Raw genomic sequence first — 26328 nt, 5'->3', positions numbered from 1 at the left:
TTTTAGTCTTTCCATTCTACTCAATTGTCTCCTATTGTCACTAAATGTTTCTTTCTTTCTTTCTTTCTTTCTTTCCTTTCTTTTCTTTTTTTTTTTTTTTTTTTTTGAGACGGAGTTTTGCTCTTTTGCCTAGGCTGGAGTGCAATAGCGCAATCTTGGCTCACTGCAACCTCTGCCTCCCGGGTTCAAGCAATTCTCCTGTCTAAGCCTCCTGAGTAGCTGGGAATACAGGTGCCCACCAATACCACAAGCTAATTTTTGGTGTTTTTAGTGGAGATGGGGTTTCACCATGTTGGCCAGGCTGGTCTCAAACCTCTGACCTCAGGTGATCCACCCGCCTCAGCTGTCACTAAATATTTCTAAGCGTGGTGAAACTCATTTTACCACTTCATATCTAATTGGTTATCTAAGGCTTTCCTTTCTTGTCTTCCACGATAATTCAAATATAACATGTTCAAAGTTCTTTCTCAAATTTGGAAGAGGACTCAAATGCTCCAGACCTATACATCTGTCAGTTATTATCCAGAAGATTAGTAAAATCAAAGATCCCCATCTGAATTTTTTAAGAAGTGCTGCAAATAGTAGATCTGAAAATGAGCCATGGTCTCCTGAAAACAATTCAAGACACTGCCGCAATATCATCAATAATGTTCTTGAAAGCAGATTTTATTGGATGATCAAAATGTTAAGTTTTATGTATCATTCTATAACTTTTTTAAAAATAAAAGTTTTCATTGCTCAAAATCCTTAAAAATAAGTCAAGTACTTCATACATGTTGCAAAACAGTTGATAAATCATATTCTCCTATAGTGGTATTCTAAATATAAGGCATTTCAAAAATACTCACCTTGGCATAGCATAAATAGGGCAGGCAAAACATCTGTGTACCATTAAAAAAATTGAAGAATATAAAAACGATGACAGGATGGGCCATACAGTAAAACATTATGCACAGCATATTTAAACTAAATGCTAATATTGAAAATACAATACTTAATTATTCCATATGAGTATTTTGAGCCTTAAAACTAATGTACCTATAAAGGTGTGCTGGGTTTACATGTGAACATCCCAGTTTTTAATAGAATTTTGCTATTTAAATCTTGATGGACTTGTTAAAAAGAACTGTTAGGAAAATAGCTATGTCTAAGTTAAAAATAAAAACATCTAGTTGTATAAAATCTTTAAACACAAATTTTACTTAATGATGCAACATTAAAAATAAACAAATTTGGCACTTAACTTTAAAAACAGTTTAGTTATTGATGAATGCAAGAGTTTTAGCATGCTCATTATTTAGTTTTTAATCAATCCAAGTGTTTGTTCAAACTCATTAGTAAAGATTATTAAATGTGTTTTCACTACTTTTAATTAATCATTGATTGCTTTTGAGAAATATTTGATTTGGGGAACAGGATAGTTGTCTCATTTGAATTTTGTTACCAGTGGGCTAATCTACCTTTGTTTGTCATGTTATTTTTCCAAGGATAACCCAACACAGATAGTCACTTTCAGATCCCTATTTGTTGCTCCTATGCTAGATAATTAAATAACAAAAGACAGGAAAATTTAACCTAGATGTAGAATATGGGCCTTTGCAACACTATATAGAAGGCCTAGAAGTTAATTGAAGTCATCCCTTTAACAATTATTTCATTTAATGAAAAGAAATAGAAACATTTAAAAGAAAGATCACATAATGGGTAAATAACCTAACATGATGTGGTAGAAAGCTAGCATTATATACAAAAGCTATAATGATAAAGAATTAGGTAAAGAAAGAAACCAAATAGATCATCAGTGTCTATTCTCAATGGATTCATGGATGATCTTCCTCCTTCTGCTTTCCTTTTCCTTTCTTTTATCTCTTTTATCAGTCATTTGCATGTATATGTGTGTGCATGTGTGTTGTTTGTTACCACAATACCAGGGGTTTGGTCTAGGTCCTGCTGCTTGCTGCACAGAAAGCCAATCACTGAGAAGACAAATATTGCCAAGGGAGAAGGCTTTAATCGGGTGCTGCAGCAAGGAGATGGGAGTTCAGTCTCAAATTCATCTCTCTGACTGATTAAAACTAGGGTTTTATACAGCAGGGAAGAAATGTAACAATGTTTAAGAAATCAGGAACTAGGGAGGGGCAAGGAGTTATCTGGTATGGTGATCTAGTGAATTTCAGTTCTTCAATACTTTTTTGAGAGAACTGAATATCCTTTCCTGAGGAAGGAACTCAGATAAAGCAAATACAAGTCTGAAGCTTTAACAACAGAAGGGTCAATTTCTATGTTTATCCAAAAACCACTGTCTATGGGACTAATATGGTTACATAATACCTACGAGATATAATTGCTTTATCTGCAAAAAGAAGGCAGTAACACAAACTATCTTACTTTGCCAAGGCTACCATAACAAATATAATATACTGGTGGCTTAAACAGCAGATATTTATTTTCTCACATTTCTGAATGCTGGAAGTCCAAGATCAATGTATTGGCAGATTTGTTCTCCTGAGGCCTTTTTCCTTGGCTTGCAGACAGCTTCCCTCTTGCTATGTCCTCACATGGCCTTTTCTTTGTGCACACGCATCCCTGATGTAAGAACACAGGTAAATTTGGATTAGCATCCCACCTTTATGACCTCATTTAACCTTAATTACCTCCTTAATCTCCAGTTTCAGTCACATGAATGGTTAGGGCTACAACGTATGAATTTTGAGGGGACACAATTTAGTCCATCACACAAACCTTGAAAGATTTTTTTTCCAGAAGTTTATACTTCTTTTAGCAAGACACCTCAACAAATGAGCTGGCATGATTTATATTTTTTTCTTGAGGAATTATAATGAAATGGTAAGTTGTAAAATAGATTAGTAGGCTTATCAGTTAGCTCTTGGTGCATAAGAAAACAACCCAATACATAGTGGCCAGAAACAACTATTTATTTAGCTCATAATTTTATGGTTTGCTATTTGAGCTGGACTCAGCTGTGTAATTCATCAAGTCTCGGCCAGGCTTGGTTGATCTCAGCTAGGCTTGTTCAGGCATATGCAGTGAGCTGATGGATTGGCTGGGGCTGGGAGGCTTATCATAGCCTTGTCTGGAATGGCTGGGATCTGTGGGGTCTCTCTCCATGTGGTCTCTCATCTTTCAGCACATGAGTCCAGGCTTGTCCACATGGATGTGAAAGAGTTCCAAGAACCACAAGAGAAAAAGCTCCATGTGCAAGTTCTTTTCAAGTCACTGCTTGTTTAACATTTGTTAATGTTCTTTTGGTCAAAGAAAGTCTCACAAGTCTCACAAACAACCCAGATTCAAGGGGTGAAGAAATAGAAGCCATGTGATGGGAAAATCTGCAATATCCCAATGTAAATATGTGATGACTGAAAGAGAAAGAATCTGTGGCATTTTAAATAAACTATCACAGAATCCCTGATCAATAGTCTTTAACAGAATGCTTCTGATCATCAATCAGGATGTCTGATCAAACCATGGAGTGCTAAGATCATAGAACTTACATCAATGGAATTATGTTCTGTAGTTATTTGGGATAGATAGGTAAACATACACAGAACAATGTGTTGTTGCTTTAGGTGTATTTTCTGAGGGCTTCTCAAAGAAAAACACTATTTGTCTATCCACTCTCTGGCCTCCTACTTCCTATTACCAGTATAATAGGTACAGAAAGTAGACTGATAATATAATGGTTTTGAGATCATCTTTGTGATAATATTAAAGTGTTGGGAACCTAACCCTAGGAAACCAACACCTGTATACAAAGCTCTACTCATTCAAGAATAAGATTTCTAAGTCTTAACATATGTGGTTTATATTGCCACATTTTTCTTTTTATTCTTTATTCCTTTCATAATAAGTAAGTGTTACATATTGCCTCAGAAGAGATTCAAATTCTGGAATGAAAGAAAAGAGTTACATCTTGATGTTTTACTTTAAAAATGTTTCTTGTGGTTAGTACTCAGAAGATACAGAAATATGTGATCAGTCAGAACAGATTTTTGTCTTCCCCTTGGATTAGAAATGGGTCTCCAAGTTCTGGAAGGTTTCAGTAGAGTTTTCATCTATACTTGGAATCTGAAAACAGAGGACATCTGTGACATAATATCCACTGATGAAGTCTGGAGAATAGACAATGTACCAGAGCATCTCTATGCCCTGTATGTGGGTAGCAGAATAAATTTTAATGTTCAGTATGTAGGCAAATGGGCCAAGGGCACCTCTTCCGAGTTTCAGTATGCTTCGGATGAGGATTACACCCAGCTGGGGCATAGACTTCATCGAGGAAGATTAAAGGACTTATAGAGGCTCTGCAGCTGTTATTGAGGGACAACAAAACACCTACCTTCAGCCATTGAAGCTGATTGCTCAAAGAGGAAAGGACAGATTCTTGCAGATGTAGCTTAAGCAGGTGAAGACTAGGGAGCAGAAGCCCCTACCAGAGCTTTGAACCTAGGAGCATAAATATCCTAGTCCTCATAGTCCTCAATGAGAAGTTGTATAGCTTGAACCATAGACCTTTTTACTAATTTTAACAATAATTTATCAAGGTGAAATTCACATACCGCAAAATTAAACATGAACAATTCAGTGGCATTTAAAGTATGGTATCTAGTTCCAAAACCATCATTTCCATCACTGGAAATTAAAACCATTACCCATCAATCAGTTTCCATTCCTTCCTGCACCCAGCCCCTGGAAACCACCAATTTGTGTTCTGTCTCTATGGATTCATCAGTTCTGGATATTTCATATACATGAAATCATAAAATGTGTAACTTTTTGTGTCATGCTTTTTTCACTTAACCAATTTTGGAGGTTCATTCATGTTACAGTTTGTACCATATATATCAGTACTTCATTACATTTCATGGCTGAATAATATTCCATTGTATAGGTATATCGAAATTAGATGATCAATTCTTCCATTGGTGGACATTTGGGCTGTTCTACCTTCTGAGTATTGTGAAAAATGCTGCTATGAAAATGCGTGTACATGTACTTGTGTTAGTACCTGTTTTCAATTATTTTGTGGATATACACTAGAGAGAAATTGAGGAATCATGTCATCATAACTCTATGTTTAACTTTTTGAAGAACCACAAAACTCTTTTCCACAGTGGCTGAATTATTTTGCATTTCTACTAGATCTTTCTTATTAAGCAGCTATTTCTAAAGACCTTGAGAATATTATGTTTAATTTACTTTTCTATTCAGAACTGATGCATACTAATTGCACATATTTATGGAGTACAATGTGATGTTTTAATGCAAGTATACATATTATAATGATCAAATTACTATATCCATCACATTGAAAACGAAATAGATAAAGTTGATGATCATAATTATCTCAAATATGACTCATAGAATATGGACGTAAGTTGAACATTTTTAACACTGACACCAGTATCTGTCAATCTGTATCTCTTCATCTGTCATCTATTAATTTGTCATCTATGTATCTATCACTCATCATCCATTTATTGATCTGTCTACATGCACTATTTATTAGAGGTGAAATAATAAGAAAGTTGCTTTACTACATAAAACAAAATAAACATTAATAAAAACCTGTATCACAACATAATACTACTGAGAAAATTCCTAGAACTTGACTAAAAGGTATATTAAGAGGCTGATAAATTTTTGTCAAATCCTCTGACGACAACTGGTAGAAAATGCTCTTTGAATCTGAAAACAATCATTGATTCTTGAAAAACCCCAATTTCATAGAAACACTCCATATAATTTTTCTAAGCATTTTAAGAAATTTAGATTTATGCTGCATCTATAAAAATATCTTTGTTTAGTTCAGACAGGAGATTTTTTAAAAGTACCAACCAGTAGTTACTTAAAAAATAATTTTAGTAAACTACTTTATATTCATAGTCTCACTTACACTGTGAAACTTCAATGAAACAGTGACGAGCATATTTTTTTGTATATACACAAGCTGATAACAAAATTTCTTTCTTCCTTACTCATAATCTTATGTCCTGTTCATTTTTTCCTTTAACTTAGGTGGCAGTAAAAAATGTTTTCCAAATATGGCTATTTACTGAAATAATAGAGTAATTAGTTTGATTAAATTGATGACCAACTCAGGCAAACAAATTCTGTCAACACAATCTGTTTATTAACTTAGGGAATATTTATAAATTAATGCAAATCATGTCCAAATGCAATAATTTATGTAGATAGATCCCTGGCCAACCATGAAAAGCTAAACAACTTTTTGGAATATGCTTAGAAACCAATTAAAAGATAAATTTGACAAAGAGGAAAGAAAGTCAGTCATGGATAAGAATCCGATTCGTGTACATTAATTTCTTTTACGAAAGATGTGCAACTTGATTTGAATCTGAAAACATGACTGACAAGGAAAACAGATGTGGGAAGCAAAATAATAGCCCACCAAAGTTGTCCAATCCTAATCCTCCCACCTGAATCCTGCTAAATGTTATGTCGTGGCAAAGAGACTTTGCTGACGTGATTAGGGTAATGACCTTAACTAACCTGGAGTAGCTGGTGGACCCAATCTGATCACTATGAGTCCTTTAGAAGTGGAAGATGGGGCAGGAGAAGACAGTCATATTGATGCCAGGTGAGATGAACTTGACTCATCATTGCTGACCTTAAAGGGGGATGTAGGTCAAGGAATATGGGAAGCTTCTAGAACCTGGAAAAGGCAAGGACACAGAGTGTCCCCTGGAAACTCCAGAAGGAAGTGGAACGATGCTGACACCTTAGTTTTAGCCCAGTGAAACCTATGTCAAACTCCTGATCTAGAGACTTGTAGAATAATAAGGCACTAACTTTGTAGTAACTTGTTCCAGTAGCAACAGAAAACTAATACTTCAAATAAAACAGCAGTGAGTCAAGAGTGCAAATTCTAAGTTATGCCTTCTTTGTGGCATTATATTCATTATGTAACTACTTTATTTCCATTATAACACTCTAATAAAAGTAACAGCATTCGCACATCCAAGGTTTACCCCTGTAAAAAAATTAACAAAATAAACAAACTAGAGAAACCTGTTAATGTAAATAAAGAAAATAAAAACAATCATAAATATAATACATTGTGCAAAATTGCTTTCATGATTAATTTGCTAAAGTTGAAAACATCAATGAAATGGATGATTTTCTAAATAAATATGTGATTTTATATACTACACAGAGAAGTCAGTGAATAAATAACTGACAATAACATTGAGAAACTTCTAAAAATGTTTATTAATTTTTACTGAATTATTTTATTTTCTCACAGAAAGGAATTAATTGGCATTTTATAAACTGTTCAGGTCATAAGAGATAAGAAGGTACATAAATCATAATATGAAAAAATAGATATGAATCCTATAAATAATTAGCATGGAAATAGAAGCATGAGTTAACAATTATCAGTATACTAATTTTCAAAAAGAAGTATAAAGACAATCAATATAAGCAGACTACTTAAATAATTTATAATATAAGTAAGTTAAATAAATACATTTCATTCTCATACAGTTTGACCAACTTGATTGGATATGCTAGAACACAAATTGGCATTCAAAAATGTTATAAGGAAAATTAACAAAAGATGTTTTATTTTCAAAGTAAATACACTTTAAACAAAATACATTATAATGAATGATGGAATATCAATATCTATTAAAATTATCAACTTGAGGAAGATGTCTGTTATTATCACTATTTGTAAGATTCCTTTTGAAAGTTATGTTTCATGAATTTCGAATAAAACAGAAATAAGAGAGCTACAGTGGAAGAAGACTAAAAGACCATTATTTTATGCAATGTGTATATGCACTAAAATACCAAGGAAATAAATTGAAAAACTTTGGACACAAAGAATAATTTAGTACAATGCCTGATAATAGGAGGTCCATGAATAGGTTTTCTGAGGCAGAAAATACATTGCTAATATTGCCAAACAGAAAAACACTCAAAAGTCTTGTCTATAGGAAAAGGGATGTATCTTTCTTACAATACAACAGAAAAAAATTATATAGAAAGCAATATCATGATGCTTTTTTTTCTTCACATACAGGATTTTTGTTTGTCACTATTAAACATCTGAATTTTAAACAGATTCTTGGACTGGCAGTTCCTATCCATCAGCTTTTCAAGAACTACTACCTTCAAGTTTTCCCAGTTCAAACTTTGAATTTTCTAGTGAAGACATCGAGAGTATAAATAAATTGGCAAATCTTTTTATGACCTTTTAATGACTTTTTCAAAGCTGCATGGGATCCATTTATTAACTGCTTCTTTCAGGAAATCTCTCTGCACCTCTTGGGTGGGAACCTTCATCATCTTCTGGATTTGGCAACCTGTTGGTGCTGAGAATAAGAGGTCTTCTGTATCTGATTGTTGTATTTTTTTTTTTTTTTTTTGTAAAACTAACACAGAATAGACAAATCAAATAGCCATTGGTAGTCTTGACATTGACGTGAACTTCAGGTATGGTCTGCCATTTTTTGGCCGTGAAACACATTTTGTCACAAGTAAGATTCATGCCATGGACGTTAAGCAGTTTTTATCCTGAACATCCTCAGTAATTAGCTTGAACTTACTAAATACAACATCATTCTTCAGATCAGAAAGGCTCACTTCAAAGATAGTACCCTTGAGATCATTAGATAAAATGTAGGTTCCTCAAGTCCTGGTGGCAAGTGTTTTTCTAATATTTCTTATATTGAACATAGCTAGTGCTTTCATGCCATACCAGTCTTTCTTAGAAAATGGATCAAGCTGTTTCTTCTTGGCTCCCTTTTGCCACCATTTGTAAGGCATTTGTTGTTGCAACCACTGTGCTGCCACTCCTTATGTCATAATTTTTTCAAAATGTTTATTATAAGATTTAATTAATCCATTAAATTCATAGGTTAATTCAGTCCTAATAATTAGCCTGTGGAGACACTCTGGCTACTCAATAACAAGTTTCTTAACATTTAGCCATATTCTTGACAGAAGTAACAGAGCGTTATCAAGACATAATGAGTTTTAATGGAAAATTATAAAATAAACTTCATTTTTTATATTCTTACTGTATTGAAGAGTATAAGTCAAGTCAAGGTATTCTCCCACATGATGACTACCTGTTTTTGGCTAGAAAGCTCCAATATTAAGCCTTCTAATTAAGACTGGATAAGTTACATGTTATGGGCTGAATGTGTCACCCCACAATTCATATGTTTAAGCCCTAACTTCCCATGTGATGGTATAGTGAGATTGGATCTTTGGAGGGTAATTATGTTTAGATGAGGTCATGAGGGTGTTGCCCTTATAAAAATCAATGCCCTTAAAAGAGGAAGAAACACAAGATCTCTCTATCCTCACACATACACTGAGGAAAGCCTGTGTGAGGGCACAGCAAGAAGGCAGCTGAAGTCTGGAAGCACGCTCTCACCAGAGACAACATCTACAGGCATCTGGTTATTGGACTTCACAGCCTCCGGAACTGTGAGAATATATCTCTCTTGTTTAAGCCACACAGTCTGTGGTACTTTGCTATAGCAGTCCAAGCAAACTAAGATATTAAAGACACTACAGGCTGGGCATGGTGGCTCATGCCTGTAATCCCAGCACCTTGGAAGACCGAGGCGGGCGGATCACGAGGTCAGATCGAGACCACGGTGAAACCCTGTCTCTACTAAAAATACAAAAAAAAAAAAAAAATTAGCCAGGAGGGGTGGTGGGCGCCTGTAGTACCAGCTACTCGGGAGGCTGAGGCAGGAGAATGGCGTGAACCCGGGAGGCGGAGCTTGCGGTGAGCGGAGATCGTGCCACTGCACTCCAGCCTGGGCGACAGAGCGTGACTCTGTCTCAAAAGAAAAAAAAAAAAAAACAAAAGAAAGAAAAAAACACTACAGCTTATAAAATCTCATTCTAGATGCTAATTTGGAATACATGCTTCATTCCTGCCCTCTTCCCAGCTCAGAGCCATCTCTGCAGGTTAGATCTTTTAGTTAATCATCTCATCACTTTTTCAAAACTATTTTAAACAATAGAATATAGTAAGAAGCATGACCTCTCTAAGCATGACCTTCCTATTGATACCAGGATTCTTCCTGCCTCTAGCTTTGGTTGTACCATGTTTTATTTCTGACACTGGGTTGTACTACCATGAGATCTAAGATCATTTTGATAGGTCAGTGGAATTTTAGTTTTTCAAAGTTTTGTTTTTTTTGTTTTTTTTTTAAACAAGAGGTGAGAAAAGAATGTTTTACCAACAGAAAAAGTATGATAAGCCCAGTTTTCTGTCTGGAAGAGACACAATGTTTCTAAGTTAGTAAGAATTTGGGAGTACATTGCTTCTTTTTATCTTTGAAATCATCAAGCAACATAATGTACTGGGAGTCAGACTACAATTTCTACTAGAAAACATATTTGCATTTTAGCCTGATTTTTCTGCATGCAAAAATGTCATAAGTTTTAAGTAATAGTTTCCCTTTTGTAATTTATCATAACTCTCATTTAATGTGTAAGAAGAACAATCTTACAGTAAATAAAGTAAATATTAACAAAGGTTTATTTTGCAAAGGTTTACTTGTTGAAAAACATTCTTAAACCAGAGTAGCAAATAAGTACCATCAGGCCAAACCCAGCCCTCATTTATTTTTGTAAAGAAGTTGTATTGGAATACATCACAAATTCATTAATGGGTTGTTTATGGCAGGTTCATGCTACAACAGCACAGTCAACTATTTGCTGCAGAGACCATGTGTCTAGAAAAGTAAAACATAATTACAATCTGATGCTTTGTGGAAAAAAAGTATGTTGACATCAATCTAAATAATATCTGATACTGCATTCAATGATTTTGGAAAACTTAAAATATATGCATTCACATATTTATTTAAAATGAAATACAATAGAGCAGATGAATACTCCATATGTTTGTCAAATGATATTTTGTAAAACAATCTTATGTTTCTACTGTTTCTGGTAAAGAGCAGAGTTGTCATTAAACATGCAACATTGAGAAACTACATCAACAGCCTGTTGCCATTTAAGTAATGTATTTCAGATATATATTAGGTGACAAAATAGTTTTATATAATTATCTTTTGTTTCATTTTTGAGGTTATTGGAAAGAAAAAATCCTTTAATGTTCATTTCAACCTCCAAGTATAAATAAAAATATTAATATTTTTAAAACCCTATATTTTTATAATTTGTTTACAGTGTGAATAAATGTATGAGGACAAATATTGGCTTAAAAAGGGTACTGTTGTGTGCACTATTAAAATCAAGTTTCAGTCAGACCTGTATAAAGCAGTTGAATTGTCATAGAAGATTTTAGTTTAGAAGCCCACCATAGTGACAGAGTTATCTTTTTAAATTTATTGTTCTTTTAGTGTATTGCTTGGAATATTTGCATAAAAATAAGTGTTTTATTTCTTGGTTCATCTGCTTCTACAAATGTCATATTCTCATGATTATGATGCCCCAACTAGAAATTATAATGACATTAGAAACTGATTATGACTTCTGAATGAGACAAGCTGGAGGACCAGGCTAAATATACAAGTAATGAAAAGAATGTGTTTTCATGCAAAGTCTTGAGTATTATTAAAGAACAAAGGGAAAGGGAAACAAGGAAATGGGAAGATACAAATAAAAATAATGAGCAATTATATTCTGCTTACCAAAATTCCCCCTGCAGTTTCAATCAATGTCTCTGCTTTTGCTTTCTGTTCTAAAGAATTATGCTACTTCTGCTAAATAAATCCAGCATGATCCAAAGCAGCTGTGACTGTCTTTCTGTGATTAATTAATTAATTCTCACTATTTTTTAGTTTACCGTTTCATTGCATTGTTTTAAACACCCTACTTCAGCTTTTACTTCTTGTTCAATCTTGCAATGCATAAATGATTTCATGACAGAAATTTGACCCTTGACATTAGACTCCAAAGTTACTAAGGAGTCTCATATTCAAACAAACGCCCCACAAAGAGAGGAAGTATGCATGATGCAATACTTGTGTGACTTAGGCAGGTCTCTAAACTTTAGCTCTACTTTCTATAAAATGGGCACAAAAATGTCACCTAACCCAAGGAGTTGTTGGAGAATTAAATGAGACAACATATGCATAAAGTGGATAAGACAATGTGTAGCACGTGGTCAATGCTCAGTAAATGTTAACTAACACAGTCACAAACTTGTAATTTATATGCTTATTCAAACAATGGAACAACCATTACAATTATGGATAACTTCTTGACGTAAACATTAGAAAAAGCTTTATACTTATAATTACATATTTTGTTTATAACCACCAAATAATATTTTATGTTCGTTTAATACCTGCTTTTCTCTGCAAAGCTGATGTTGACTTGCTGTTGGCTATGTTAAGAAATCAGATCTACGTTGGAAAAGAGATGCTTGGCATAGACACCAGAATCCTCACATTGGACCCCCCTGTCATGGCAGTGATGAGGCAAGACCTGCAAAGAAAGCAGACTCAATGAGTGTCCCAGAGGTTCTGTGAAGAGCATTAGTTATTAGTTGATGTTGTATACCAGCTGCCTCCCAGTTAAAAATGGGTGAGCCTCTGAGAGAAAACGTGTTATATAGGTCTCTATTGAAAAGCCTCATTGGAATTAGATCTACTAAAACTAGTTTCACCCTATTTGCATGGCCAAGTTGATTACTCCCACCCAAAAAAAGGTATATTGATAAAATATTTCTGACTGAAACTAGCCTACATTAAATTTGCACCACCTATAACTAGACTACAGGAATGACCCCTTAATTAGTGTGTGCCCATCATCAGGGCTGCTACACTCAGTTCCATAGTCCATTATTATCTAAAAATAAAATATAACTAGGCCACCTCCCTCCACACTCAAAATCTGTTGGTGTTTGCACATACAAGCTAAAGCTCAACCTTCATAGCATCCATACAAGCTTCTTGCTCACCTGCACCTTGCCTTCTTCTCCAGCCTCATTTTTCAAGGCTCCCCAACCCTACCCTCACCTGTGCCCCTTGCTAGGAGCTTTTTCCTCTGAGAATCTCAAAGTATGGTACTCTGAGCTGAATTTACTTGGTGTGACTGAGGTTTCATCAGACTTATTTCTGTTTCAAAGCAGACAATGTTTCTCTTTATTACATTCAATAAACATTTATTCAATAAATGCATTTCAGTTTTCTTATTATTCTCAGTCATGAGGTGTTTCCTAATGACTTGCCTAAGACTTTCTTTTAAGAATTCAAATGCTTTTCTGGCAAGCCACCCCTTAAGGAAATGTAGAATTAAATCAAAAGACATTGCACACATTTCTTCATATACTAAAAGATGTTGTAGAGCAATAATATATTGTCTTTTTTTTAAACCATTCATAGTGTCTATCATAGAAATTTGCATCTTAATAGATGTTCAATAAACTTTTGAATAGTGATTATGGGTGAAGTATCACTTTGTTTCACTAGACTGATATAAACAAAACTTAGAGACTTAGATTCTCATCTATTAAAATGGATAGTAACTGTTACTTTGTTAGAAAATGTAAAAATTACAAAATAATTGAAAAAATATCCTCATATGCCCTAATATGTCAAGATATTGATTACTATAAGCAAGTAGCAAGTGTGGAGAGCTTGATACATATTTTGATTTATTCTCCTAAGCGTTTGGGCATCCTTGAGCTAGTATTTCTCTAGAGAGCAACAGTAAAGTGGGCAGCTGCTACTCATACTGGATCCATATAACAGCTTTCCCACAACTATGATACAAGTTTCTACATAATTGGATTTTTGGATGAGGTGACAATTACTTCCAAGTTTTTTGTCAGTTATTCTCCAGGGTGTTATTCAAAATATTGTATATAACAACTGGTACAATAAGTGCCAACCAATCAGAGCACACACCCATCCATTCAGAGCAGACAACAGCCATAAACAACCAGTGCAGCAACTTGGCTTGAGCCATTTCTTACTTTGCTGGAATTCTCATTAAAAACAGAAGCCATTTACCTTTCATGCACTAGGGCAGGGCTTCAAAATATACCTCTCTAAACATCAAGAGAAGAAAATTCGTCTTGGACTTTCTTCCCTTATTTTTTTTCTTCAAGCACAATAATCTGTTAAGAGCCGTTATTGTGACAGAAATTAAACTGGGACTGGAAAAATTGCTAGGCATGCTATATTTTAAGCAGGTAAAATTTTAACAGTGCATGTAAAAATGTAGGTTTTTAAAAATAGTACTAGGTTTCCATAGAATATGATCATTTGGCTAGTAAATTTCAGTTAGAGTAAAATAATGCCTTCTTTGGGAAACTTTAGCTTCATGCTACTAATTCTGTAATTTCCCTCATATATCTTCATTTGTTCCTGTAAATCAAGATAATTTCTGTGAACATTTTCAAAGAATTTCAAAAAATACATAGTAACTACTCTAAATATCCCACTACTTCTATTACATTATTGGTCTTCGTGTTTTTGTTATTGACACTGAAAAGTCATGAATAGGGCAAACTCAAGATGAAATTGTGCAGCAGGGGAATGGTATTTCATGACATAAATCAGGCTCCCTTCCCTGGCCTGTGCACTTTGACACACTTTCCCTCATTGCCGCCTACATCTGGACAATAGTTCATACACCTGATGTCTACATTTCTTCTCTTTTCCATGTACCAATGACGTGTATTCATACTTCTTGCAAGGCTCTGCTCACGAGCCTTGAGAAGAAAGTCATTCAAAAATTTTAACATGGACAATAATGTATTTTTGTGTCCATGTTCTTCAACATGCTTATATTTTAACATGGATCTTATGGAGACATAGTGAGTATATTATTTTAAAAACCCCCATGGCTATTGAGAATTTCAGAGAGGGTGGCAATCAGTAAGAGAAAGAAATATTGCTATTTGAACATCCATTCACCCCCATAGTATATAAGGCCATGTATGTCTCTTAATTTTTGTTAAAGAGAAATAGACTTCTAGCTTATTATATTTTATAAGCATATGATATTTATTCATTTAAAACTCCTATTAATAGTGAGACAAAACCTCAGGTCAGGAAAAGGTCAGCATATTTTGAATCTTTCCATTGTGTTTTCAAAGGAAACTTCTAAGAATAATTGAAGGAATACAAGCTATGGAAACAGTCTTAGTAAATTTAGTTGAATATTTCCAGTTTTATTCATAAAATTCTTTCTCTTTTTTTGGTGAGGTGGTTCAGAATAAGAACTGTGGGACTGGACCCATTAAATTTATTTTATCACTTTTAATGCAAAGATTATTACTGTAATTTACATATCTCAGTAAGAGCCAAAAGCTTCCTGCTGTGGCTTTTTCCACCAATGTGCTACAAATTAACAACCCAGCTACATTAAAGTAAATGAAAAAAAAAGTTAATTCTTTTCAATATAAGGAAAATTATCTGCCCAGGGGACTATATAATTTCCTCAATAAGATTCCCAGAAACAAGAAAACAGAGTTTTTGCATAAACTACAATAATGCTTTACTCTCATGTAAGACAGTAACGTAGATCTTAAGAAAATGTAGTAAAATCTGTATTGATCACCAACAATAAAAGCATTAACTTTGAGGCTGTGAACCATGTCAAAGTTGCAAGAGAAAAAATATGAACCAACAATATTTTCAAATATCACTAAGGCCTTAGTAATATAGAAATTATTATAGTATGACTTTTCTTCCTTATTTCTCATTGGTATCAAAGCACCAACTTCTGGTAAACAACTAGCCCAATACTTCAATAAGGAGCTTCCACAAGGAAACACGATCTCTGGAAGCTGGGTTAAGATGTCACTACCCAAACTAGACCAGTGGAGTAATGAACACATTTTATGCCTTATGTCTTGATGGGAATCACTAGATCCCCCAATGATACTTGTGCCAATATCACTTCCAGGCTTTTCCATGATAACAGAAAAATAACTTCAAGGGTCTGTCAACAGTGAACCAGTCTCCCAATGACCTGTGCTTATTTCAGATACCATTTACACCCTTAATCTTGTTCCTACATCTTCACTAATTTGTCTAAACCCAGTAAAGATTATCCCTCAAATTTTACTTTGCTCTGCTCCCTTTTGAAGCCAAAGTCATTCAGTTAACTTTAGGATATACGATATAATGTAGTCAGTTAACTGATGAGTTGATTATATAAATGAGAGAATGGACAGTATTTGAAAAAACATACCATAATATTTCAACAAATTTTTGTTCCATATTTTCCCTAAGAGCTATTTGTTAGGACATATTTAATTTTAACTATTAGTTGATGCTAAATAATGTAAGAACATAATATCTAAAGTTGGGTATAAACTCACAGAAATTCTGTTACTCTACAATTAACATAATAGACTGTCCAAAAATAATATACAAACTCTCTGAATTGAGGTCATCTATTTTTTAATTAATACCTAATTTTGTTCACATACTGGGCTAGGCCTTAGGAAACAAAAACAAAATATATATTTTCCCTGAAGGATTTCACAGTCACCCTTATAAGAAACCATTTCAGTACCAACACATTCTTTTTATACTGAGAGATATTAACTACATCTTTGTAAAGACATCCTTACAAATATGTGTTATATTACTATTAATAAAACCAAAACAATATAATGAAATCTCAAACAACACTGAAGTGAAATCAGAGAGTGAAATAATCCAACTACCTGTAATCTTCCCTTTTGATATCTTATAGATAAGTATGGGTAATGTTTACCTGCATGTATCCTTTTGTCTTAAATATGCTGAATCACATTATACAAACTTTTCTATAATTTCCTCGTTATCCCATTTTATAGATGGGCAACAATAGATTTAACTTGTATCATTTAAACTATTTCACATGCAAGTCAATGTATTTAAACACATGGAAAAATTCAGTAGAGTTAATTTCCTTTCTCTATTGTGTTTAAAGTTACCCTGGCCATCAAAAAATCATTAATATATCTATCTTTAAAAATATTAATTCCACACCATTTATACTTGATATTTATTATGTATGTAATACAGAATAATTTGACAAATTAATTAAACATGTTTAAAGATAAGAAGATTCATTATCTTGAAATAGATTTTGAGGAATAAGGCAGATATTGTTAAAGGACTTTTATAGATAAAAGGAAACACAGTAAGAATGTGTCTGGTTCTCTACTGATCATAACTGATCATAAAAAGGAATATACACCAAAATGTTGGTGAACGCTTTTTTTTAAAAGAGGATAGCATTAAATTTTCTGCATCAGCTTTAAAAGCTTCATTTTATGTCTATAATTGTATTTATTCCAAAGAGGCATGTGTTTGTATGCGTGCATGTGCATGTATATAAATTCACAAATTTCTTCCAAAATTCATATACAGATGCAGTGTACCTAGATTATTTAAGACAATCTTGAAGGAGAACAAAGCTGAAGAAATTAAATTACCTAGATATCAATAATTACTATAAAATTTCAGTCTTTATGCTATTGGCACACTGATAAATTATTTGATCAATTGAAAAGAATAGGTAATCCAGAAAAAGACTCACTAATATATGATTATATAATCAATTCCAAGAGTACTGTAGAATTCGGTGACAGCAAGGGTGGTGGGCTTTTCAATAAATGGTGCTGGGTCAATTAGATAGCCACACGGGAAAAAATTAAAACTTGACCATTTATTTTATACCATTTACAGAAATTAATTAAAGGTGGAACACAGACCTATGATGAAAGTAAAACAATAAAGTTTCTAGAATAAAACATAGAAAAATATCTTCATAATCTTGGGGTAGGCCAAGATTAATAACTAGGGCACAAAAGCACTAACTTTGTCTCTTTTTAAAAAAAAAAGACTGATAAATTGGATTGCATAATTAAACTTAGCACTTCTGTTGAGCAAAACTGACCATTAAAAGAATGAAAAGACAAGCTGCTGACTTGCAGAAAATATTTGCAATATTATATCAAAAAATCATGTATCTAGAAATCAGTAATATAACAATAGGAAACCATATCTTAAAATTAGCAAGGGACATGAAAAGGCACTTATTAGACAATGAAAATATACATATGATTGATAAATATGTATAAAGGTGTTCAACATGATTACTCGTCTGAGAAATGCAAATTAAAGCCATAATGTGGTATCAATAGGTAACCACAACAATGGCTAATCTTAAAAGAATGCATAATTCTGTACTACTCAGGATTATCCAGAGAAATAAAACCAGTATTATGGTTAGGTAGCAAACTAGATGTAATATAGGATATATCACATACATCCCACAAAGAAATATCCTAGAATCATATATCCACAAAGAGATTTATAACAGTATATTGGCTTTGTGATTATGGAAACTGAGAATTCCCATGATCTTCCATGTCCAACTTGGAGATTCAGCAAACCCAGTGGTATAGTTCGAAGACCTTAGAGCCACAGAGCTGATGGTATAGATTCCAGTTCAAGTCCGAAGGCCTGAGAACCAAGAGCATCAGTGGCAAGTCGGATAGATGTCTCAGCTCAAGCAGTCAGGCAGAGACCTTCTTCCAATTTTTCTTCTACTTAGACTGTCAATGAATGGGATAACACCCACACTGGCGCCATCTGCTTTAGTTAGTTCACCAACCTAAATGCTAATCTCTTCCAGAAAAATTCTGAAGACAAATCCAGAAATAATATCTAACCAGATATTTGCACAACTTGTGGCCTACTCAAATTGACACATAAAATTAATCACAACAGTCCACCTCTTGTAAACTTGGCACTCATACACATGCCATTAAACCATACTTAGTCTCTAATGAAAATAATAACAAGGTCAAAATTTCACTTAACATGATACAACTATCCACAATACAATCCAAAACATGCCACCCATTCCCCAGAAGTGGAGGCAAAATCCTTGAGTGATGTTTACTCTTTTCTTTGGCACCATATAATTTAAATACTAATACAAAATTATCAAATACTATGATAAAAAGTCAACATATCTTATGTGATAAGGGAAGAAGAGAGAAAAGAAAAAGATACTTAAGAGTTACACACACACACACACAAACCTGGTTACAGTAACTGAGTCATGGGTCATAATTGGTATTACAAATACCTTCTTCTACTACCCATTCTGTGTTCTCTTTGCCTCCAGCTAGCACCTCAGCTGGTAGTGGTTCATTACCTGGTGGCATGAACCACTTTATTGACCACCACCAAACATTTATTCCTGAAGCATCTAAGCCATTAGTATTGAATTCTTGTAGTTTTCTATTTACCTTAATCACAGGGCATGATAATACTAAGAGATGCCTGAAGGGATCTCTTATATTTCAGACCTACTCTTCCTTACCTTCATGGTGGAGCAGTCGTATAATTTCCCCTTTGTAGTCTGGACAGATCACCTTAGCCAGGACAATAATTCCCCTGATTGCCTGTTGATTCAGAATCATGAGGAGCCCAAAGAAGCCAAATATCAGTCTTAACTTCCATTCCAAAGGACTTCTTGTTGTGTTTCTTGGTGGAAGTATTCCTCTCTTTGAGAGTAAGATTGTGAGGCCAACAGAGCATAAACTTGAGATAATAGGAAGCAAAAATTGTGCAAGTGTGTCACTAGGGATAACTGTGAGTGGTGCCACCCCCTTTTCCAACTCCACTCCCAGTACCAATTTCTGTTTCAGTCCATTGGGCTGCTACAACAAAAATAGCACAGACCGGGTGGTTTATATAACAGAAATTTATTTCTCACAGTTCTGCAGTCTGGGAAGTCCAAGATCCAGGTGGTGTCATGGTTGAGTTCTGGTGAGGGCCCTCTTCTTGGTTTGCTGATGACCATCTTCTTGTCTCCTCACATAGTGGGGGTGAGGGGGGTGGCGAGAGAGAGAGAGAGAGCAAGCTCTCTTCAATTTTTTCTTATAAGAATACTAATAAATTAGGCCAGGCACGGTGGCTCACGCCTGTAATCCCAGCACTTTGGGAGGCTGAGGCAGACGGATCACAAGGTCAGGAGTTCAAGACCAGCCTGGCCAATATGGTGAAATCCCATCTCTACTAAAAATGCAAAAATTAGTCAGGCGTATTGGTGGACGCCTGTAGTCCCAGCTACTTGGGAAGTTGAGGCAGGAGAATCGCTTGAACCCGGGAGGGGGAGGTTGCAGTGAGCCGAGACCAGGCCACTGCACTCCAGCCTGGGAGACAAAGCGAGACTCTGTCTCAAAAAAAAAAAAAAAAAAACTACAATTACATATAATATTATGTGTTTTTCTGTGTACCTAGTATTACCAGTGAGTTTTGTACTTTCACAGGTGAATATTTACTGCTCATCAATGTTATTTTCTTTCTTATTGAAAGAATATTTTTAGCATTCCTTGTAGAATAAGCTTGGCATTGATGAAATTCCTCAGATTTGTTTGTCTAGGGAAGTTATTATTTGTCCTGAATGTTGGAATAATATTGTCTCCATATATAATATTCTAGGGTAAAAGTTATTTTTCTTCAGCACTTTAAATATATCATACCACTCTCTCCTGGCCTGTAAGATTTCCACTGAAAATTCTACTTCCAAACATACTGAAGCTCCATTATATGTATTTGTTTCTTTTCTCTTGCTGTTTTTCCAATCCTTTCTTTATCCTTGACCTTTGGGAGTTTGATTATTAAATGCCTCAAGGTGGTCTTTTTTAGGGTTAAATCTGCTTGATGTTCTACAGCCTTCTTGTACTCGCATATTGACATATTTCTCTAGGTTTGAGACGTTCTCTGTTATTATCCCTTTGAGTAAACTTACTACTCCTATCTCATTCTCTACTTCCTCTTTAAGAGCATTAACACTTAGCCCTTTTAAGGCTATTTTCTGAATCTCATATGTGTGCTTCATTGTTTTCTATTCTTTTGTCTCTTCTGACTGTGTATTTTCAAATAGCCTGTCTTGAAGCTCACTAATTATTTCTTCTGCTTGATCAAGTCTGCTATTAAAGGACTTTGATGCATTATTTAGTATGCCAATTGCATTTTCAGCTCCAGAATTTTGCTTGATTCTTTTTAATTATTTCAAGATCTTTGTTAAAATTATCTGATAGAATCCTGAATTCCTTCTATGTTACCTTGAATTATTTGAGTTCCCTCAACATTGCTATTTTAAATTCCATCTGAAAGGACATACATCTCTGTTCTCCAAGATTGGTCTCTGGTTCCTTATTTTGTCCATTGGTGAGGTAATGTTTTCTTGAATTGGGTTGATGCTAATAGATGTTCTTCAGTTTCTGGACATAAAGGAGTTAGGTACTTATTGTAGTTTTTGTGGTCTGAGCTCATTTGTAGCCATCTTTCTTGGGGAGGCTTTCCAGATATTTGAAAAGACTCGGATGTTCTGATCTAAGCTGTGTCTTCTTTAGGAGGCACCACAACCCAGTCATGCTGTGGTTCTTGCAGACTCTTAGAAATACTGCCTTGATGGTCTTGAACCAGATCGGGGAGAATTCTCTGGATTACCAGGCAGAAACTCTTGTTCTCTTTCTTACTTTATCCCATACATACAGCATTTCCCTCACTGTTCTGAGCCACCTAAAACTAGGAGTGGAGTAACACAATCACCCCTGTAATCACCACTACTATGACCTGAATCCAACACAGTGCTGGGTCTCACCAAGGCCTGCTGTAACCACTCCCTGGCTACTGCCTATGTTCACCCAGTTCCTGTGGCTCTCCAATCAGCAGGAGACAAAGGACAGGCTTGTGTCCTTCCATTCAGAATGGCAAGATCCCCTAAGCCCCAAATGGGTCCAGAAGTGCCAGCCAAGAGACAGGGACTGAAGTAAAAAAACTTAGAATTTGTATTAGTTTGTCCTCACGCTGCTGATAAAAACATATCCAAAACTGAGTAACTTAAGAGGTTTAATGGACTCACAATTCCACATGGCTGGGGAGGCCTCCCAATCATGGCAGAAGGTGCACGAGGAGCAAAGGCACGTATTACATGGTGGCAGGCAACAGAGCCTGTGCAGGGGAACTACCCTTTTCAAAACCATCAGACCTCATGAGACTTATTCACTATCACAAGAACAGCAAGGGAAACACCTGCCTCCATGATTCAATTACCTCCCACTGGGTCCCTATCATGACATGTGGGGATTATGGGAGCTACAATTTGAGATGAGATATGAGTAGGGACACAGCCAAACCATATCATTCCACTCCTAGCCCCTCCCAAATCTCATGTTCTTACATTTCAAAACCATCATGCCTTCCCAACAGTCCCCAAAGTCTTAACTCATTTCAGCATTAACTCAAAAGTCGGCAGTACAAAGTCTTATCTGAGACAAGGCAAGACCCTTCTGCCCTTGAGCCTATAAAATCAAAAGCAAGTTAGTTACTTCCTAGATACAGGCATTGGGTAAATAAACATGCTTCACATGGTAGAAACTGGCCAAAACAATGGGACTAGAGGCCCCATACAAGTCTGAAATCCAGTGGGGCAGTCAAATCTTAAAGCCATGAAATGATCTCCTTTGACTCCATGTTTCACATTCAGGTCATGCTGATGCAAGAGGTGGGTTCCTATGGTCTTCGTCAGATCCACCCCTGTGTCTTTTTAGGGTACAGCCCCCCCTCATGGCTGCTTTCTGGACTGACTTTCAGTGTTTGCAGCTTTCCCAGGTGCACAGTGCAAGCTGTTGGTGGATGTACCATTCTAGGGTCTGAAGGATGGTGGCTGTCTTCTCATAGCTCCACTAGGCAGTGCCCCACTGGGGACTCTGTGCAGATTCTTGCACCTCACATTTTTTTTCTGCACTGCTCTAGCAGAGGTTCTCCATGAGGGCTCTGCCCCTGCAGCACACATCTGCCTGATATCTGGGCATTTCTATACATCCTCTGAAATCTAGGCGGAGCTTCTCAAACCTCAATTCTTGACTGCTATGCACCCATGGGACCAACACCATATGTAAGCCAACAAGGCTTGAGGCTTTCAACTCCTGAAGCAGCAATCTGAACTGAATGTTAGCCCCTTTTAGCCATAGCTGGAATGCAGGGCACCAAGTCCCAAAACTGCACAAAAGAGCAAGGCCATAAGCCTGGCCCAGGGAACCATTTGTTCCTCCTAGGCTTCCAGGCCTGTGATGGGAGGGGCTGCTGTGAAGACCTCGGACATGTCCTGGAAACATTTTCCCCATTGTCTTGGTGATTAACATTTGGTTCCTCATTACTTATGCAAATTCCTGCCACAGGCTTGAATTTCTCCTAAGAAAATCAGTTTGTTTGTTTGTTTGTTTTTACAGAGTCTCACCCTGTCACCCAGGCTGGAGTGCAGTAGTGCGATCTCGGCTCACTGCCACCTCCATCTCCCAGGTTCAAGCAATTCTCTGCCTCAGCTTCCCGAGTAGCTGAGATTATAGGCACATGACACCACTCCCAGGTAATTTTTTTTGTATTTTTAGTAGAGATGGGGTTTCACCATCTTGACCAGGCTGGTCTTGAACTCCTGACCTTGTGATCCACCTGTCTTGGCCTCCCAAAGTGCTTGGATTACAGGCATGAGCCACTGCACCCAGCCTTTTTTTTTTTTTTTTTTTTTTTTTGAGACAGAGTCTCACTCTGTCACCCAGGCTGGATTCAAGCTATTCTCCTCCCTCAGCCTCCCCAGTAGCTGGGACTGCAGGTGCCTGCCACCAGGCCCAGATAATTTTTGTATTTTTAGGAGAGATGGGGTTTCACCATATTGGCCAGGCTGGTCTCAAACTCCTGACCTTGTGATCTGCCTGCCTCAGCCTCCCAAAGTGCTGGGATTACAGGTGTCAGCCTTCGTGACTGGCCCAGTTTTTCTTTTTTATTGCATTATCAGGCTGCAAATTTTTTGGACTTTTATGCTCTGCTTCCCTTTTAAACATAACTTCCAATTTCAAACCATATATTTGTGAACGAATGAAACTGAATACTTTTAAGAACACCCAAGTTACCTCTTGAATGCTTTACTGCTTACAAATATCTGCCACCGGATACCCTAAATCATCTCTTTCAAGTTCAAAGTTCCACAGAAGTTTAGCGCAGGGGCAAAATGCTGCCAGTCTCTTTGCTAAAGCATAGCAAGAATCACCTTTGCTTCAGTTTCCAATAAGTTCCTCATCTCTATCTGAGACTGCCTTAGCCTGGACTTTACTGTCCATATCACTATCAGCATTTTGGTCAAAACCATTCAACAAGTCTCTAGGAAGCTCCAAACTTTCCAATATCTTCCTGTTTTCTGAGCCCTCCAGGTCTCTAGGAAGTTCCAAACCTTCCCACATTTTCCTACCTTCTTTTGACCCCTCCAAACTGTTCCAACCTTTGCCTATTACCCAGTGGCAAAGTCGCTTCCACATTTTGGGGTATGTTTACAGCAGTGCCAATTTACTGTATTAGTCCCTCCTTTCTCACATTGTTAATAAAGACATACCGAAGACTGGGTAATTTATAAAGATAAAGAGGTTTCATGGAGTCACAGCTCCTCATGGCTGGGGAGGTCCCACACTCATGGCAGAAGGTGCAAGAGGAGCAAAGTCATGTCTTATATGGTGGCAGACAAGAGAGCATGTGCAGGGGAACTGCTCTTCATAAAACCATCAGATCTCATGAGATTTATTCACTATCACATAAAAAGCAAAGGAAAACCCTGCCCCCATGATTCAGTTACCTCCCACTGGGTCCCGTCCATGACACATGGGGATTATGGGAGCTACAATTCAAGATGAGATTTGGGTGGGGACACAGTCAAACCATGTTAAAAATCTACTTGGTATTAATTTATTGCGGCTGATCTGTGACTCAACCCAAAAGATACAGTCCTTCTCCCTCTTCCCTCCCGTTTTCAAAGGCACAGGAGCCTCATCCCATAGCCACCACCACTGATAAGTACAGCCATGGGGAGTACTGCCAGACTACTGCTGATGGTCTCTTAAGGCCCAAGGTCTCTTAAGTCAGGTTGTGAATGCATTCTGGCCCAGTATTTACCCTTCAGGGCAGTAGGCTCCTCTCTGGCCCAGGGCAGGTCCAGAAATGTTGTCCAAGAGTCAAGTCCTGGAATCAGGGGCCCCAACAGCCCACTTGGTATCCTATTCCCTGTGGCTGTACTGGTACTTAAGGTGCAAGACAAAGTCCCCTTTGCTTTCCCCTCTGCTTTGCTTAAGCAGAAGGAGTTTTGTGCCATAGCCACTGCAGCTGCAGTGTGGCTCAAAATGTGCTGAGTCAGACTTGCTGAGGCCAGCAAGTCACAGAAGCTCACCAAGGCCCTTGTGATGACTAATATTGAGAGTCAACTTGATTAAAGAATGCAAAGTATTGTTCCTGGGTCTGTGTGTGAGGGTGTTGCCAAAAGAGATCAATATTTGAGTCAGTGGACTGGGCAAGGCAGACCCACCCTTGATCAGGGTGGGCACCATCTAATCAGCTGCCAGTGTGGCTAGAATAAAGCTGGCAGATGATGTAAGAGCAAAAGTGCTGAGTCTTTCAGCCTTCACCTTTCTCCCATACTGGATGGTTCCTGCCCTTGAACATGAGACTTCAGATTCTTCAGCTGGACTTTTGGACTTACATCAGTGGTTTGCCAGGGCCTCTCAGTCCTTTGGCCACAGACTGAAGGCTGCACTGTCAGCTTCTCTACGTTTGAGGTTTTAGGACTCAGACTGATCCTCCACTGGCTTCCTTGCTCCTCATCTTGCAGATGGCCTTTTGTGGGACTTTATTTTATGAATGTATGAGTCAATTCTCCTTAATAAACTCCCTTTTGTATGTACATATATCCTATTAGTTATGTCCCTCTAGAGAACCCTGACTAATACAGTCCTTGATGTAGTACCTGGTTTTTCAGGGTCTAAGGGTTCTTCAGTTAGTAGGTGATAAATGCTGCCAGGACTAGGTTCTTTCCTTCAAGGCAGTGGGTTTCCTTCTGGCCTAGGGTGCTTTAGAAATGTCATCTGGAACTACTCTGACCAGTGCCCTATCTTGCTGTGGCTAAGCTGGTATCCCAGATGCAAGACAAGTCCTCACCCTTCCCTCTCCTCTGCTCAAGCAGAATGAAGGGAAATCTTTTAGAGCCTTGGGCTGTGCAGCCTGGGGTTAGAGGAGAGGTGATGTCAGCACAGCCTTGGCTGCCCAAGCTGGCATCTCAGTATGTCGCATGCCCCCTCATCCACTGTTTCTGGTTCTAGTTCTGCACTAAAACTTGCCTAAAAGTTACAATTATGACCTAGACTGCCTTTAACGTTTACTTGGAGACTCAGAGTGTGGTAGCCCTTGGTGGTGAGGTTTGCAAGCACTCAAGTTTGGACCACTGGGATCAGTGATTCCCTTCTGTCTAGGGCTGGTTCAAATGCTCCCTCCATGG

The 26328-nt window shown here is 36.7% G+C and overlaps 1 long non-coding RNA gene across 1 annotated transcript in view; it reads right to left on the bottom strand.

Annotated features, from left to right (window-relative positions):
* Positions 1 to 26328, bottom strand: part of LOC104007007 (uncharacterized) — a 186008-nt gene that overhangs the window by 15359 nt on the left and 144321 nt on the right. Inside the window, exons 4-5 of the long non-coding RNA XR_001718772.3 lie at positions 12329 to 12468; positions 2456 to 2586 (exon numbers count right to left, since the gene is read on the bottom strand). This is a non-coding gene — a long non-coding RNA (uncharacterized LOC104007007). The remainder of the gene's footprint in view (positions 1 to 2455; positions 2587 to 12328; positions 12469 to 26328) is intronic.

Source organism: Pan troglodytes, chromosome 5 (assembly GCF_028858775.2).
Source record: "Pan troglodytes isolate AG18354 chromosome 5, NHGRI_mPanTro3-v2.0_pri, whole genome shotgun sequence".
Taxonomy (NCBI): Eukaryota; Metazoa; Chordata; class Mammalia; order Primates; family Hominidae; genus Pan; species Pan troglodytes.
Note: the sequence above shows the minus strand (reverse complement) of the source record. Positions and strands in the feature narration are given on the sequence as shown.